The sequence below is a fragment of the Lissotriton helveticus genome, chromosome 9 (genome assembly GCF_964261635.1).
Source record: "Lissotriton helveticus chromosome 9, aLisHel1.1, whole genome shotgun sequence".
Lineage (NCBI taxonomy): Eukaryota > Metazoa > Chordata > Amphibia > Caudata > Salamandridae > Lissotriton > Lissotriton helveticus.
The window spans coordinates 418,668,837-418,685,797 of NC_136070.1; the positions used below are offsets into that span (position 1 = coordinate 418,668,837).

General features: G+C 48.3%; 1 protein-coding gene across 2 annotated transcripts in view; it reads left to right on the top strand.

The window, feature by feature from the left end:
* Nucleotides 1-16,961, top strand: part of PPP2R5C (protein phosphatase 2 regulatory subunit B'gamma) — a 1,473,822-nt gene that overhangs the window by 890,373 nt on the left and 566,488 nt on the right. The gene's annotated exons all lie outside the window — the stretch shown is intronic.

A 16,961-nucleotide genomic window follows, 5' to 3' on the forward strand; every position in this document is an offset into this window, starting at 1 on the left:
ATATGTGCACAATATTGTACAATGACCTAACATGTCACCATGGAGTTTCCATATCTATTATGAGCACGTTTTCCAGACTTCAGTATGTAATGTTATATACTGTAACCTGATAGACCATATAAGGCATTGTCTCCAAACTTTTTTTGCGTTTTCCTTATTATTTTAATGTTCTTTACTAAGATGAGTTGAATGTGCATATTTCAAGGAAGGTTAGTTTACGCAATGTTTACAATTCTGTAGGGGTGTGGATGTGTCCTCTCTGGAGCAGAATTTGTCAGTGTGGAGTCAATCTGATTGAAATAGTCGGCACCTGATTTAGTGGCAGATTGTCAACTTTGTTCATCTTCATTTCTTAGTGTTTTCTGGTACAGCTGTTAAGTGTTGCTTTCAGTAGCGCATGCCTGCCCACTTTGTTGGTTACATCAACCATTGCTCTTGGCAGCCGGTCGTATTATGAGCCTTGTACAGACTTGTAGTGCACTTGTCATATAACTTTGTGTTCATTCTTTAGTTCAGTATAGCGTTTCCTCCAAATACATTGTTTATCTAGCAGTGATCGGTTGTGGAGAGGGTCATTTTGATAACTGTGCCAGTCAAACTGACTGCTTAGAAACAAAACTGTTTGCTTAGAAACAAAACCTGCACATTATGACGGTACTGCTCCAGCAGTCATTTGTCATGTTACTATGGTCACACCTGGTGTTAAACTTTAGGATGGCCTTCTCATGTCACCTTTCCAGACACACTGGGAAATCATTCATGCTGTTATGTTCTGTTGTGGAACAAATGTACAGCTTGTGCTATCCCTAAACTTGAAAAAGTAAGATGAAAAGAGGGGATTGAAAGCCCAGCACCCTGAATGAGGTGGTCAGCATGAGTATGTGGTTGCTGACATTTCCCTTGAACCAAGTAACTATGTTATTTCATAATCAAAATGTGTTTCCTGTCACCTGAAGCACAGCAACTTTGACTTTCAGGCTGGAACCACAAAAAGATGCATAGAGATGGTTTCTATTTGGCACCTTAGTCTTTTTTACATGCATTTACATGAATAGCAGATAGCACAGTTCTCATGAGCTTTCCTTGCTCGTCTTAACCAAGGCTCTGGATTTTTTTCTCTCTCTCGTTTTCTCTCTCGCCCTCTCTCTCTCTCTCTCTCGACAGTCCCAGGTCGAACAAGTTCGTGATAAGAAGGGTTCCTTGCTTTTCTTCAGACCATTCATTACCTTTAAAGTACTTCCTTTCTTCTTTCAGTCAGCCATTTTTACATGTGTGCTGATGAAACCCAGATTATGCTCGTTTGGATGGAAATTTGGTTGTGACAGTGCAAAGTTTTCAGTTTTGCATGTGGTGCTCTGGAATGCATGTCCGCTAGTTGTCTGCAACCTTACACTAATAAAACTAGTTCAATCATAGCTAAACGTTTGGGCCTTTAAAAGTGAGCCCAGCAGAGAACTAGGATTTTTGATTGATAAGCAACTCTGCTGGGATGTCCACATCTCAACACTGTCCACTTGTATTTTTGCACCGAAGAGCTCTCTGGTAAGTCCTGCCTTAAAATACATTTTTGGACAGGAATTCGGCTATCAATGAATGACTGACTTTCAGTTGACTTTACCGTTTTATTTTTATCTTATCGTTAGATCCGTTGCTAGTGCGTTCAATAAACATAGAAAAAACAAGATGAGGAAGAAAACAATGTCTGATGTCCAGTCGGCCCCTCTGCTCACCTTTGAGGACCACACAGAGCATAGACTTGAAATCACCTAACCGGCGCCTTTTTGAATATAGGCGACATCACCCAGTATGTGATATTGGGCAAACATAGCAGGGACCAGGTGTGTGGGTATAGGTAAAGTGAATGACCACTCCAAGATGGCCACCATAGTTTGTGAAGGGAGCAGTCCCATTTCTATTTCCATGCTCAGCAGATCATCGAAACCTGGGAAAGGAGCAGGCCCATTTCAATTTCCATGCTCAGCAGATCCTCCAGATCAGAGAAGGGGGCGCCATTGCACTTTAAAGGACACTGACATTGCACATCACACTGTCTGTAGTAAGTGATAAGTTGTGTGTAGATCATGGACATACACCAGTAGGCAGCATGACGTTGGGCATCCAAAAGAAGTTGGCCCATGACTACTGGTAGCAAACAAAGACAAACCGCAAACCAGTACACAATTTAGCAAAACAAGTTTTCAAGGCTTGTTGGATACCAAATAATCTGCAGTAGTGTGGAGATGGATCGGTTGGTATTTTCAGTTTCTTTCTTTTTCTTTTTTTTTTTTTGCTGCACTACCCGAAAGTGAGTATATTGTAAATGAGGAGCAGCCAGCATATGCATAGTACCAGTACAAGATGTACTACACCTTACTGAGGCATATAGAGTTACCAAATAATGCAGGAAAGTAGGTTCTGTCCTATGGAGAATCTCGTGTACAAAGCAGGATTTGGAAGAGAATGCTTCAATAAGATCCCACAGGCAAGCCTTACGACTGTTTCGTATTCTGTGCAGCTTGGAGATAGCAGTCTAAAGAAATCCAAGATGTAAGACATTTCCCTAAGACAGGAACAATAATACATTGTCTATTCTTTTTTAGCTTTCTAAACTAAGGGTAGAAATGGCAAGGTCGTCTGCAGTAGGCGGGGCAGCAAGAAATATCTAGTCTAAACTCTGTACCAGAGTGGCAAATTACAGACCTTAGTCAAAGGTGTTGCCTGGGTTTTTTGGCTTTAGAAACTGGAGCATGCAGATATCCTATGGAATCTTACCACAACTGTTTAGTCCAGCAGGACTGGTCTTTCTATTGTTGAGCTTTAAGAAAGTGTGGTCTAACAGCACTGGATACCAAGTGAGAGACACTTGTACCTGCCTGGTAGAGTTGCTAGGTGGCTCGTCGAACTTGAGCAAGAGCTAACGTTTGTCCCCATATGAGTGTCTTAAAGACAAATGATTGAACAATCTTGACTGGTGGCCTGACATAGAGATTAAATATGATCAGTGATAGAACAAGTCCTAACGGCACCCCACAGTTAACATGCTGGTCAGCCTTGCGAAAGGCCTTGCATTGCTTGAACCAGCCAGTGCGCCTTTTGGATCAAGAGCACTATATCCGAGGAGCAATAACATGCCACACTGCCCTGCCTTTTAGGGACTATAATACACTGATCTCCAGTCCTAGGGACACCAACCCACATACTGAACCCTATGGAAGCTAGCAAACTATATTGTCAAAATCCTCTGTACATGAACTTACCACTTGCTTTAGATATCCTGGAATCCATTCCATATAACTGTTGTCAGGATTAAGCCATTCCAAAGCCCTGATGGTTGATTATTCCCACATGCATTATGTTTCTGAAGTACTTACTTTGAATTGCTTTCTCTTCTTTAAATAACTTTCCTAAACTGACTTCACAGTAATCGATTCATGTTTGCCTAATAGTCACCAGCATTGCTCTTTGCCTTTGAAGTCCATGTCCTTTTCAGAGATTGACAAGCTATCAGACTGAAAGCTGCTTAAGGTGGACGAACCAGAAAAAGGACTGTTGTAGACAAACTTCTGCCATAAACTTGAGTAGTAAAATTAAGGCGTCTCTCATGACTGGTTTATAACCATTGACAAGTTTTTAACTTTGGCAATGATATCTAGAAAGCTCTGCATCAGTTTGCATATTTCCAAGCTAGTCCCTGAAACCTGGAGATCAGTTTTGAGGGACAAATTTTGCTGGAAACCTAGAAGATAACTATCAGCAATGGAAGAGCTAGATTAACCAGTCGTTAGATGTTTGCATCCCCAAGAAAATCACCAATAGCATTACACATCCTAAAAAAGGCCCGTGGTACAATGACCTACTCCGCTGAAAAAACACTGTGAAAAACTGGAAAGACTCTGGAGGAAGGAGTACAATCCTGTCCTCAAAATTCAATATAAATCCACAATTAGGTCATATCACAACGAAATGAAGATAGCGCAAGCTAAATACTATGAAGAAAAAATTACCCAGGCTTCAAAGTCCCCTAAGGAATTATTCAGAGTGGTCAAAACTTTGACCAACCCCCACTAAAGCAATATTATTTCTCTTTCGGCAAAAGAAAGATGCAACGACATAGCATCTTTCTTTCAAAAAGGTGACGATATATATATGACCATGACCATTTCCTGAGTGACTCTGGATCAGGTTCAGATAAGGGAAATAAGTTCAGAGAGCTACCCTGATCTCCAATTCTAGCTCCGTTTCCCAGGCTTGATGAAGAGACTATTCTCAATCTAATTGAATCGACTAAATCTGGATCTCCTCTTGACCCAGCACATCAGCATGTCCTAGCTAAAGCAATGAACATCATCTTGCCATCTATAAAGGGATTACTTAACCACTCACTGGACATAGCGCTGGCTTCAAAATTCTGGAAGCACGCAGTTATCAGACCACTACTAAAAAAAGCTAATCTGGACCCAGCAATACTTACCAAATTCTGCCTATTTCATTACTGCCGTTCCTCTGCAAACTTTTGGAGAAACACGTAAATCAGACATTAACCAATTTTTTGGAAGCTAATGACATTCTTCACTCGTCCCAGATGGGCTTATGTGTATCCGATAGCACAGAAACTGCATTACTGGTGGTCACAGAAGAGCTATTAGACAACGGAGGGTCAGCTGACATACTTCTACTAGATATAGGCGCGGCATTCTACACCGTCGATCAGGTCATCTTAAAGAACAGGCTAAGGAAAGTACGAATCCAGGACAAAGTCATTGATTGGCTAACTCTTTTTTAGAGAACAGATCCTATCAAGTGATGGAACAGAACTGCTTCTCAGACCGCCTACCAACTACCTGTGGGGTTGCATCGGAGCTCAGCGACAAAACGTTGGATATAAAGATGAAATTATGATGTTGAACCTGTAACATGAAAAATATTGAAAGAATGAAAAAGATGGTGTGGAGTCTTTCATCTAGAACCTAAAGTGTGCCCAAATCAGGGATGCATGCATGTTGTATGTTTGCACTAACCAAAGGAGTCCCACAGGGTTCGTCACTCAGCCCTACCCTATTTATTATTTATGTACGACAGCTCACCAACATAGTGCAAGAGTTTGACATATCAGCTGTATCATACGCAGATGACACCCAATTGGTCGTGTCTCTGACCAATGGCCCTAACTCAGGAAACCAACAGCTGATCCCCTGTTTAGAGAAGGTGGCCAAATGAATGTCAAATAATCATCTGAAGCTAAACGGAGAAAAGGCGGAGCTCATGATACTGGGAAACCCCACTATACACAAACACCTGATTCACTGCCCAAATTACATAGGCAACCCTCCTGATCCCACACCCGTTATAAAATAATCTAGGTATCTGGCTGGAGGGTACGCTCACAATGGACTATCAAACCAATAAACTGTCGAACATGTTTTGTGTTACACAGAATGATTAGGAAGATTGAACGGATCCCAGATCACTTGAGAAAAACCGTCATCCAATTGCTAATAACGTCTCACCTGAACTATGGTAACTCTCTTTACATAGGTGCACTTTTTCCAATCAGTCGACATTCTTGTGATACAACCCACAGTAGAAGGCATCTGCATAACATGTAGGCACCACCCATTGAAGTTCTCCATGTACAATGTAATTTTTGTTATGAAGCAAAAATAACCCCATCGAAATAGCAGAAAAACCAATGCTGAAACATTGAAAATATACTCATCCCTCCTTCCCCTTCTTCCTGAATGAGAGATCAATATAACCTGCCAATTGACCTCACTCTAAGAGCACCTCCTGGCAAGGTATATGCATCCCAGAAAATGGTATGTGTCCATGTAAGTCTGTTCTTGCGCTGTGTCCCAAACCCTCTAAGGAACTTCGGAATAAAAGTTATAAGTGTGCAAGGTTGTCAATATGTGCCGGGGGATGGGTGTCCTTCTTGGTGGTGTCTTTGAATTTTCTAGATTCATATCCCAGGCCTAGGCCATGCCTTCCTCCGCCTCCCTCTGAAGCAGTATGCTCTCTGCATGCCTCAAGAGTCCACCGCTCTAACCCAGCCTTACAAGGTGGGGGCTGTAGGTTTTTTCTACAACACTGTAATTGAGTGCTTCGCTACAAAACAGGGCCAGGTCGAGGAACTTAAGTGACGGCTTCTTCAATGTAGGACAAAGATAGCATCCCAAGAGTACCCATCCAGAGGTTTAGGCATGGGGAAGTCTGGTCCCAGTACTTAGTACTTGCTATAGTCTATTTCCGTAAGTCTTTAACAAGGGGCAGAACAATAGCATATGGAGAATGTCCACATCTAGAAGAGAACATCGGGGCAGCGCATATACGATCCAGGGAAAAGGTTATTAATTTGAGCCAAGGGTGAGGTAGGCTGTGTTTAAAACATGGAACTGAATATGTTTAAATCGAGCCCCTCTACCCACTGCGAGGGTATTCCAGTGCCTTAGCCCATTCAGTGTTGTGAAAGGACCTGACCATATCCAGCACCCATGAATTTCTAAGAGTTTTTTGGAATTGGTTAAACTGTTGTAGGAATGCCCTATCAAACCACTGTATCAGTTTCATCTATGAGCCCACTGTGTGTAGTGTCTGATATATTTTGTGTGTTGGGGGTATTTGAAGTTGATTGTGAAAGAGTGTTAATGGTGGAAGACTCTTTAATACGTAATACATTGCCCAGGCGTCTTAACACAATCTTCCTCCAGTGTATGAATACGTATCACCTCGCCATTAAGAAAGCGATCCCCAGTGGTAGTCTCCAGCCATATGCCAGTGTTTTAAATGTCCTTTCTCAAGTGGTCAGTTGTTGTGGGCAGATCTAATTGGGGGGATGGCAGGAGGAAAGGGTTTAACTGTACCCTTCCTAGGTACACAGGCCATGCTACTCTAAGTAGGTCAGTGACCTGAGGATGCAGGTGTGTGGAAGGGAATAGGAGATAATCCAAAAGATCATTCCTGAAATTAGCCATTGAAACCCCAGTCTTGTACAGGGAACAGCCCGCGAACCACCTACTGCAGTTGTGCAGCTAAGTAGTAACGTTCAAAATCATCTGGTAGAGCCGGCCCTCCTGACTTCACCTGAAGTTTTATTATTGCAAAGGACATCTGGTGTCGTCCAGTCCCTCAAGATCAAGGTGACCAAAAAATAGTCTAGTTGCTTAAAGAGAGACCGTAGGAGAAGCAGGGGGAAGAATAATAAAGGAACCAGGGTATCACAGGATTTAGCCAAATTCACCTTGAGGCCCGATAGGGTTCGCAATCTCAGAAAAAAGCTGTATGATGGTTGATAAATCAATATTTGTGTCGCGGACGTATAAGAGGGGATCATCAACATATAAGGACACTATGTGGGTAGTGTCCTGGACTGGTATTCCCCTGGTGTCTCCAAGAAGACGTAGATGGGCCGCCAAAAGTTCCATTGCGAATAACATTAGTGAAGGGGACTACCCTGACTGTTGCATTCATGTACCAGCTAAGGAGTGGAGATACGCTTCCTGTTTTTACCCGAGCCGAATGGGCAGAGTATGAAACTTGTATTCATTTCCTCTAACAAAGGCCCACTCTGAACAATTGCAGCACCGTATGTATATAATTTCAGTGCAAGAAATCAAAGGCTTTCTCTCAGTCAAAATAAATACAGACCGCGTTGGGAAAGGCGAATGTTGGGTCATTCTTAATGTGCCACAGTTTGCGACGGTTGATGGAGGTATTTCAGCCAAGGCCAAAGACCGCCTGGTGCTCATGAATTCGATCCAATAGTAGGGACACAATATCCACCTTTCCCCTTGTCTAGTTCTGTAATCTGTATTTCCTCCAGTATTGGAGCTTTCATAGATTTACATGCCTGAATCATTCCCCGTCGTTGGGACGGAAGTCTCCAATACATAAAAAAGGAATTCTTAGTAGTATAGCAAACTGAAAAGATGCCTAGGCCCATTTCCCTTTTGCAACCCATAACATTTGTTATGTAAAAGAGACCAAACTTTTCCCTGAACCAATCAGAGCTCCTCACCCTCTAGAACCCTCCTGATAGAACCTTCTGCTCCTCAGATTTTGAATCGCACGTTGTGCTAGGGAGTCTCCTTTGAGCTCTGCTCAAACTCTTCAGTATATTCAATTGATATTGGACCAGAGTGTTTTTTCTTCTCCAGATTTAATTATTCAGAATACTTCAGACAATTTCTCCTTCTACCATGGCTGACAAGGAGAAAGAAGGATTATTTAGAGCTTGTGCCACCTGCTCTAAGAAAAGGCTCTATACAGACGACCCTCATAAGGACTGCATCTACTGCCTTTATCCAGACCATCAGGCAAAGGATTGCAAGGTATGTCGTACCTTTTCTAATAAAACTTTGAGGGACCATGAAGGAAGGCTTCTACTCTGGCTTCAAAAGGTGAAAGCTAGGAAGGAGATCTTATCCAGTGACAGTGAGGAGGAGTCCTCTTCTTCCAGGAGATCTCAGAAAAGGAGCAGATCTCTTCAAGCTCATACCTCAGGGAAAAGAGCTGGGAAGGCCCTTAAAAAGACCACCCCAGGGTCTTCAGGGCGCAGTCCCTCAATCTCCTTCATGCAAAGAGAAGTAGAAGAAGGGTCATGCTTCGGGGTTTAAACATACAGAGAAAACTAGTTCAAAGCCCTCAAAATCTCCCCCCAAGGTCAAGATTTTTGTCAAGAAACCGTCCTCCACATCTTCTGAGGAGAAAGTGGAGAAATCTGCGTCGTCGACGGGAACGTCGACTAGGAAAATAACGTAGTCGTCAAAGAAACCTGAGGTAAAAGCTGTTTCAAGAGCTTTATCGCCTTCGACAGTACCACAGTCGACGACAGTGTAGACACAGAGATCGACGACGGCTAAGACTACAACCACGGCAGTGACATCGGGATCGTCGTCGTCAACAACGACGGTACTGGCAACGTCGACACCGATGATATCTTCGACGGTTTCGACGGCGATCTCGTCGATGAGGGAAAAAACCCCAGAAGAGAGGTTTTTGGCCTGGAAAAGGACAATGACGCGAGAACTTAACTCTCCAAGTAAGGTGTCGCCTCTGGTACCATCTCCCCTTCTGGAGGAAGAGGATTCGGAAGGGGACGAAGATGATGGCGCCCCTTTTGGTTATGCTAGTAGCCCATCTCAGTTGCAGGTGACGTACCAAAAGGAGGATTCAGATGAATATGAAGTTCAAGAGTGTCCTCCGCAACAATACCACCAGGAACAGCAGGAAGAGATGACGAGTGTACCATCTTCCTTGTTAAAAGAGCTACAATTCATGTTAGAGGATTATAGGAGGAGATATCCTGTGCCTCTAGGGAAATTCCAGAGGATACGCCTCAACCACGCTCTGTACCAAGTACACCAGTGCGTAGGCAAGACATCTTACCGGAACCCCGCCCAAGATTTCCGCCACCGAGATCTGGTCAAGACCCAAGGACCACAGATGAGGAGGAAGAAGGAGAGATCACGGACCCTAGCAGAGAGAGGGACAATTATCTCTTTACGTCACCTTCTTCTCCGTCTCCAAAGCCTGTTGATTCTCCACCGGAGGACATAGGTGGGTTTCATAATTCAATGGAGAGAGCCACTAAAAGATTTGCACTTACCATGGCAGAGGATAAGGCGGAATGTTTCTTGTATGACTTCAAAGAACCCTATCGTAGGACAGTTCGATCCTTACCGATTGTAAGTCATCTTTGGGAGGAAGGCCTGAAGGTCATGGAAGCACCAGCTACAGTGACTCCGGTGCTCGACAGGTTAGATAAAAAATATTAGGCGCCTTCAGATGCTCTAGCTTGTCTTTTAGGTCATCCTAAGCCGGACTCAGTTATTACTCAGTTATCAGTTCTCAGTTCTCAGTTATCAGTTGGTTATTACCAAAGCATCTCAGCAAAAATCAAGAAATCAGTCAGCTCCTATTAAAGCACTTCCGGACAGGGAGGGTAGAAGGCTGGACAATGCGGAGAAGAGATTTTCCTCTGTCGTCCCTGTTAGTGAAAGCTGCGAATCCCCTGGCCATTCTAGGGAGGTATGATGGGCAAATGTGGTGCGATCATGCGCCTTACATAGACCATATACCAGAGAGGGAGAGACAAGAAGCCAGAAAAATTTTGCAAGAACGGGAGAGGACTGCGGCCGAAGTCATAGATTGCGCTATGGACATAGCCACCACGGCAATCTGAAAGAAACAGGTTAGTGTTAGATTCCTTACCTTAGAATATCCCCAGGCCTCAGACTGGATCCGGAAAGTTTTGCGTAGCAGTACCCCTGCGCGTCGGTAGGTGTCATCTGCGGCTCTGCGTCCGTCGTCTGCGTCATGATTGCTGGGATGACGTCGTTAGAGTACTTAGACGCTGCCCTCGCGTGCTGAAGTCAGTTCTTCTTTTTCCCCGCCGGCAAGCGCAGATCTGGGAAGAGCCGTACTCCTAGTCAATTTTGACTAAACTTTTTGATCTCTTTTGGATCCTTCACGAGTCGATTCCTTGACTCGCGGTGCCGATAGGGATGCCCAGGTTCAAACCCTGCGACGATTGTCACCGCTTGATGTCTGTGACTGACCTCCACCGTCGGTGCCTTTATTGTCTCGGGGCTGACCACGATGACAAGTCGTGCCCCGACTGCCGGGCCTTGACCTCGAAGGCTAGGCGGGAGCGGTCCCGTAAGCATCTCGAGCTCCGGCAGTCAGCCCCGCAACGCTCGAGGTCCCGGTCCAGGAGGAGGTCGAGGGACCGGTCGCGGGCCCACAATCATCGCCCCTCGACAAGTGAACACCACTCGTCGGGCTCCAAGTCCTCAGGTAAGTTGAGGCACAGGAAGTTGAATAAGCTACATCGCTCTTCCGACTCCCCCGACGCGGCCGGGGGTTCGGGCGACACCGCCCACGCAGCTCCGCCGGAGCTGCAAGTGCCGCGTCCAGCTCAACACCCGCCGGTCCCTGGGCTGCACGCGACGCCGGAGGAAATTAGCGCCTTCCTCATGGCCATGAGGTCGCGCTTCCCTCCGTCTGAACCCGCCGAGGCACCTGAGGGCCCCCGGGTCCGTCTGGGAGCCCAAGCAGGCCGGCGGCTCCGGTGCCGTCGGGTGCTTCGAAGCGTCGACGCCGCAGGGCTCCTCAGGTCGACCTTACAACCCCTCCGCTGGCACAGTCATCAAGGGTGTCGTCCCAGACGCCGTCCCCGGTCCCAGCCCCGGTCCGGATCTGGCGTCGGACCGGTGCTGTCTTCGACGCCGACCGGTAAGCCCTTCACCGACGACCTGGCTCCATCATTTATTCCTGACTATCAGGAGATGGATGACGAGGGGGACTGGGAAGGGTCTGACGACCCTCTGGCACTGCAGTGCCAGTTGAGCCAGGACTGGGCAGAAAAGCTGGGGGAGGCCAGTGGTCTGGACACTTCACCCGACACTGGATTAGTCTCCCCTCCTACCGTGGCTACAGAGGAGGGGGTTGCTTACAGCATGGTGTTGACTAGGGCAGCCAAGGCCTTGGCTCTTGAGCTCCCGGTCGCGGCCTTGAGGACTATCCTCCTCACTGAGGTGCTCAAACCACAGGCGAGCTCCTCTGAGCCTCTCCTGCCGTTTAACGAAGCCCTCACTGACGTTCTGGTGGGCACCTGGTCCAAGCCCTCTACAGGCCTCCCTGTAGATCGGAACGTGGCCCGACGCCACCTCCGGGCGACCCCAGCTTCCTGTCCGTTCACCTCACCCCGAGAGCCTGGTGATCCAGTCCTCTACCTCCCACACAGCATTACTGACTGCTCCTCCGGATCGGGAATCTAAAAGGTACGATCAGTTTTGGAAGAAACTGTTCTCCTCACTGAGTTTGGGTTGCGGTCTATCAACACCGCCTGCCTTTTGGGCCGTTACACCCACTCTCTGCGGGATACGTTGCGGAAGTGCTGCCGCAGTGCCCGGTGGGTGTCCAGGCAAAGCTTACCCAGGCCCTAGCAGAGGGACGGGATGCAGCACGCTATTCCATTCGATGTGAACTCAATATCACGGACTCGCTGGGTAGGGCGATTGCGACGACGGTGGCAATTCGCCGCCACGCCTGGCTGAGGTCCGCCAAATTTTCGGTGGATTTCCAAGCCGCCCTTATGGACATGCCTTTTGATGGCCGTTGTCTCTTTGGCGACAAGGCGGACTGTGTGCTGGAGCGTTTCCAGGGCTACGGCCAAGTCCTTGGGCCTCGGCCAACGCCAGCAAACTTCCTCATTTCGTCCCTTTCGTGGCCAAGGAAGGGGCACCCCCACACGTCCAGCTAGCCACAGGCCGCAGAACCAACCTCAAAGCTGTCGCGGACGTGGTAACCGCCGTTATGGGGCCGGGGACACCGGCAAGGTCAGTCCACACCCGCCCCCGCAGCATCTGCCTCTAAATCCTCCTAGTCTGAGTGTTCAGGCCCATTCGACGCCCGTGGAGGGCAGGGTTTGCCATCACCTTCTCCACTGGCGCTCCATCACATCGGACAGGTGGGTGCTGCAAATCGTCCGATGGGGCTACTCCCTCCCCTTCGAGGCGACCCCTCCAGCCATGCCACTGCAGTACCACCGCATGTCGTGGGATCACTTGCGACTTCTACAGGAGAAAGTTACGGCCCTCTTGGCCAAGGGGGCCGTCAAGCGCGTTCCTGGGCTATAAGTAGGACGTGGTTGCTATTCCCACTACTTTCTGGTACCCAAGAAGGGCAAAGGAGGCCTACGCCCTATCGTGGACCTCCGGAGCGTCAACGGCTTCCTCCGGAAGGAGAAGTTCAAGATGCAGACTTTAACTCCGGTCCTAGCTGCCCTGGACCCAGAAGACTGGATGGTAGCGTGGACGCGTATTCCCACATCCCTGTCCTGTCGGCCCACCGGCAATACCTGCGGTTCACGGTAGGCCACAAGCACTTTCAGTTTACCGTGCACCCCATCGGCCTTAACAGCGCCCCACGGGTGTTCACGAAAGTGATGGAGGTGTTCGCAGCTCATCTGCGCAGGTTAGGGGTTTCAGTCTTCCCCTATCTCGACGATTGGTTGTTGAAGGCGGGCTCGCCCCAGACAGTCGTCTCCCACCTCCAGAATATGGCCGACCTCCTGCACTCGCTGGGGTTCTCCATCAACATGCCGAAGTCACAACTGTGCCCCTCTCAGAAGCTCCTTTTCATCGGAGCGGTTCTGAACTCAGCGCAGTTTCGGTTTTATCCCCCGAACAGCAGGTTCTGGATATTCAGGCTCTGATTTCGATCTTTCAGCCTTTATCCCGAGTCTCGGTCAGGTTGACGCTGCGGCTCCTGGGGGCTGATGGCCTCCTGCATCCTTCTGGTGCATCACACCCGGTGGCGGATGCGGGCTCTGCAGTGGGACCTGAAGTTTCAGTTGGCACAGCATCAGGGCAACCTGTCCGACCACGTCTGGATCTCGGAGGGCACTGCAAGACATTTGCAGTGGTGGCTCACGAACCGCGATTGTGTCAGCGGCAGATCTCTCTCCCTACCCCAACCGGAGCACATAGTGGTGATGGATGCGTCCCTCCTGGGATGCGGGGGCCACATAGGAGAGAGGGAGATCAGAGGCTCTGGTCTCTGGCGGAGTCCCGGCTCCACATCAACCTTCTGGAGCTGTGGGCGATGCGGCTTGCACTGAAGGCATTCCTTCCCTCTGTCCGGGGGGAGTGTAGTGCAGGTGTTCATGGACAACACCACCGCCATGTGGTACTGCAACAAACAGGGCAGGGTGGGGTCGTGGACCCTTTGTCAGGAGGCTCTGCGCCTCTGTCAATGGCTGGAACACCAGGGCGTCTCACTGGCGGTTCAACACCTGGCAGGTTCCCTGAACACCAGGGCAGACGAACTCAGCCACCTGTGCATGATGGATCACGAATGGCGTCTGAACTCGGACGTGGCATAAGGCCTCTTTCAACAGTGGGGAGAGCCTTGGTTAGATCTATTCGCCACCGAAGAGAACGCGCAATGTCATCAGTTCTGCGCGTTGGAATTTCAAAGGCGGCACTCGCTCAGACACGCCTTTCGTCGCGAGTGGAGTTGCTGTCTGTTGTACGCCTTTCCGCCTATACCACTTCTGCCCAGAGTGCTGAAGAAGATCAGGCGCTACCGGGCCCAAGTCATCCTTGTGGCTCCTGACTGGGCACGAAGATATTGGTATCCCGAGCTACTCAGCATGTCAGTCGACCCCCCGATTTGTCAGTCTCTTCAGGAGGACCTTCTGTCGCAGCAGCAGGGGACGGTCCTCCACCCAACCCTGTCCAGCCTCCACCTCCATGCGTGGAGATTGAGCGACGGCAGTTGAGGCCATTTGACTTGCCTCCTGAAAGTCTGTGATGTGATTCTGGCAGCCAGGTGTCCCTCCACGAAATTGGTTAACGCTTGCAGGTGGAACAAATTTGTGGCATGGTGCACAGCAAAGTCTGTGGATCCACTCTCTGCCCCTCTTTCTGAGGTTCTCCTCTTCCTCCTTTCTCTTGCCCAGCAGGGCTCTGCTCTGGGCACTATCAAAGGCTATCCCTCTGCCATTTCAGCCTTCTTGAGGCTTCCTCATCAGCCTTCTCTTTTCAAGTCCCCTGTTGTAAATAGATTCTTGAAAGGCATCACGCACATGTTTCCTCCTGTTCCTTTCGTGATGCCTCAGTGGGACTTGAACCTTGTTGTGACCTATCTGATGTGCGCTACTTTCGAGCCACTTCACAATTGCCCTCTTCGTCTTCTGACCATTAAGACTGCATTCCTGGTTGCCATCACCTCTGCCAGGAGAGTGAGTGAGCACCAGGCTCTTTCTTCTTAGCCACCTCTCCTTTCTGTCCATTCGGACAAAGTTGTTTTAAAAACTAGTTCTTCATTCATGCCCAAGGTAGTTACGGCCATTCACATCGGGCAGTCCATCACTTTGCCCACCTTCTTTCCGCCTCCGCATCCTTAGAAGGAGGAAGAGAGACCCCACCGTCTGAACCCAAAACGTGCGCTCTCCTTCTACCTAGATCGCACACGCCAGTTCCGGGTGGACGACCGGCTCTTTGTTGGTTACGTAGGCGCGAAGAAGGAACGGGCGGTGCACAAACTAACCATCTCTCGGTGGATCGTGTTGTGCATTACGGTCTGTTACTCCTTGGCTAGAAAGGAGCCCCCACTCGGGCCACCATGTCTACAACTGCCCTAGGTCGGGGAGTCCCCTTGCAGGACATCTGTCAGGCAGCTACGTGGGCCTCGCTGCACATGTTTGCTAGACACTACTGCCTGGACAGCCAGTCCGGAAAGAAGGCTTTTTCGGCCGTTCCGTTCTCCAGGACTTTCTGGTGTGATCTTGGTTCGCAGATGCACCACCGGGGTTGGTATTGCTGGGGTATCTATTCTAAGGTAAGGAATTTCACTAACTTGTTTCTATCAGATGCATAAGTTACTGACCTTCGGTAACGATATATCTGTAAGAAACTGTAGTTAGTGTTAGACTCTTTACTGCCCCACAACTCTTTACTGCCCCACCCATCCTCCCCGTTCTGCGAACAGATATCTAGGGTATTGGTATCTCCCTTTGAGGGCCTTAGTTTGTTGGCACCAGTGTCGGTCTCTGGCATGGCTCTGCGTTCCTGGCGCGGAAAGCTATGTACAAGAACTCAGTCAGCCCGCGAGGGCGGGTCTTTTAAGGCTTCCAACGACATCATCCCGGTGATCACAACGCCGACGACGGACTCTGAGCCGCAGACGACGCCTACCGACGTGCAGGGGTACTGCTATGTAAAAAATTCTGGATCCAGTCTGACGCCTGGGGATATTCTAAGGTAAGGAATCTAACACTAACTACTGTTTCTTATAGATATATCGTTACCGAAGGTAAGTAACTTGTGCTTCAGATCTCTAGGAGGAGCTACGGTACTACGCAGGTAAGGATGGTTGAGGGCAACGGCATTTAGACCGGAAGTCCAGAATTAAATCTTGGACCTTTCTTTCAACGGTGAAGATCTATTTGGCAAGCATATAGATGATACACCACAGAGTATCAAAAAAGATACGGATTCGGCTAAGTCATTGCGAACTCAACAATACAGGAAAGTTCCTTTTCGAGGCTCTAGAGGTAGAGGTCAATCATCTTACAAGGGAGGATACCAACAGGGTCGATATTCCTCTTACTCCACCTCATCCCAGCCCTACCGTCAGCAGTATACACAGCGCCAGTCAGGAGGCTACACAAAATCGACTCCGAGAGGTGAAGGAGGTAGTCAGGGGAAAGACAACACCCGACGACAATGACAACCTTCTAATTCCGGCTACACCGATCCCTCTGAAGATCACATGTTCCCCTGGGTGGAAAGATTGCTCATTATTTTCAAAATTGTCAACAGTTAACTTCGGGCCAATGGGTCCTCAACATTATTCAATTCGGCCATGCTCTAGAATTTCTACAGAAACCCCCTCGTACACCGCCGATACATCAGAAGGTCAAGCATTTACATCAAATGCGAGAGGAGATTCGTGCAATGCTCCGAAAGGGAGCAATAGAAACAGTACCGAACTTCCAGAGGGGGAAGTGGGTTTTACTCCCGCTTTTTCCCCCGACAAGAAAAACATCCTTCAATGGCGGCCGATTCTGGACCTCAGATTCCTAAACACCTATCTCAAAAAGCAAACTTTCAGGATGGTTTCTCTGCAAGACATCCTTCTACTGTTGAACACAGGAGACCATATGACCACACTAAACCTACAGGATGCGTACTTTCATATCCCCATCCATCCTTCACACAGGCAGTACCTTCGGTTCATGGTAGCCTGAGAACATTACCAATTCAATGTACTGCCCTTCAGGCTGAAATCAGCCCCAAGAATTTTTACGAAATGCCTGGCTCCAGAGGCTGCGATTCTAAGAAGACAGCCACTCCAAGTATTTCCCTACCCTGACGACTGGCTAGTCAAGGCACCATCAGCAGCGTTAGCCCGAGCATCAACAGAGGCTTGCGTGAAATTGTTTGCCAGGCTAG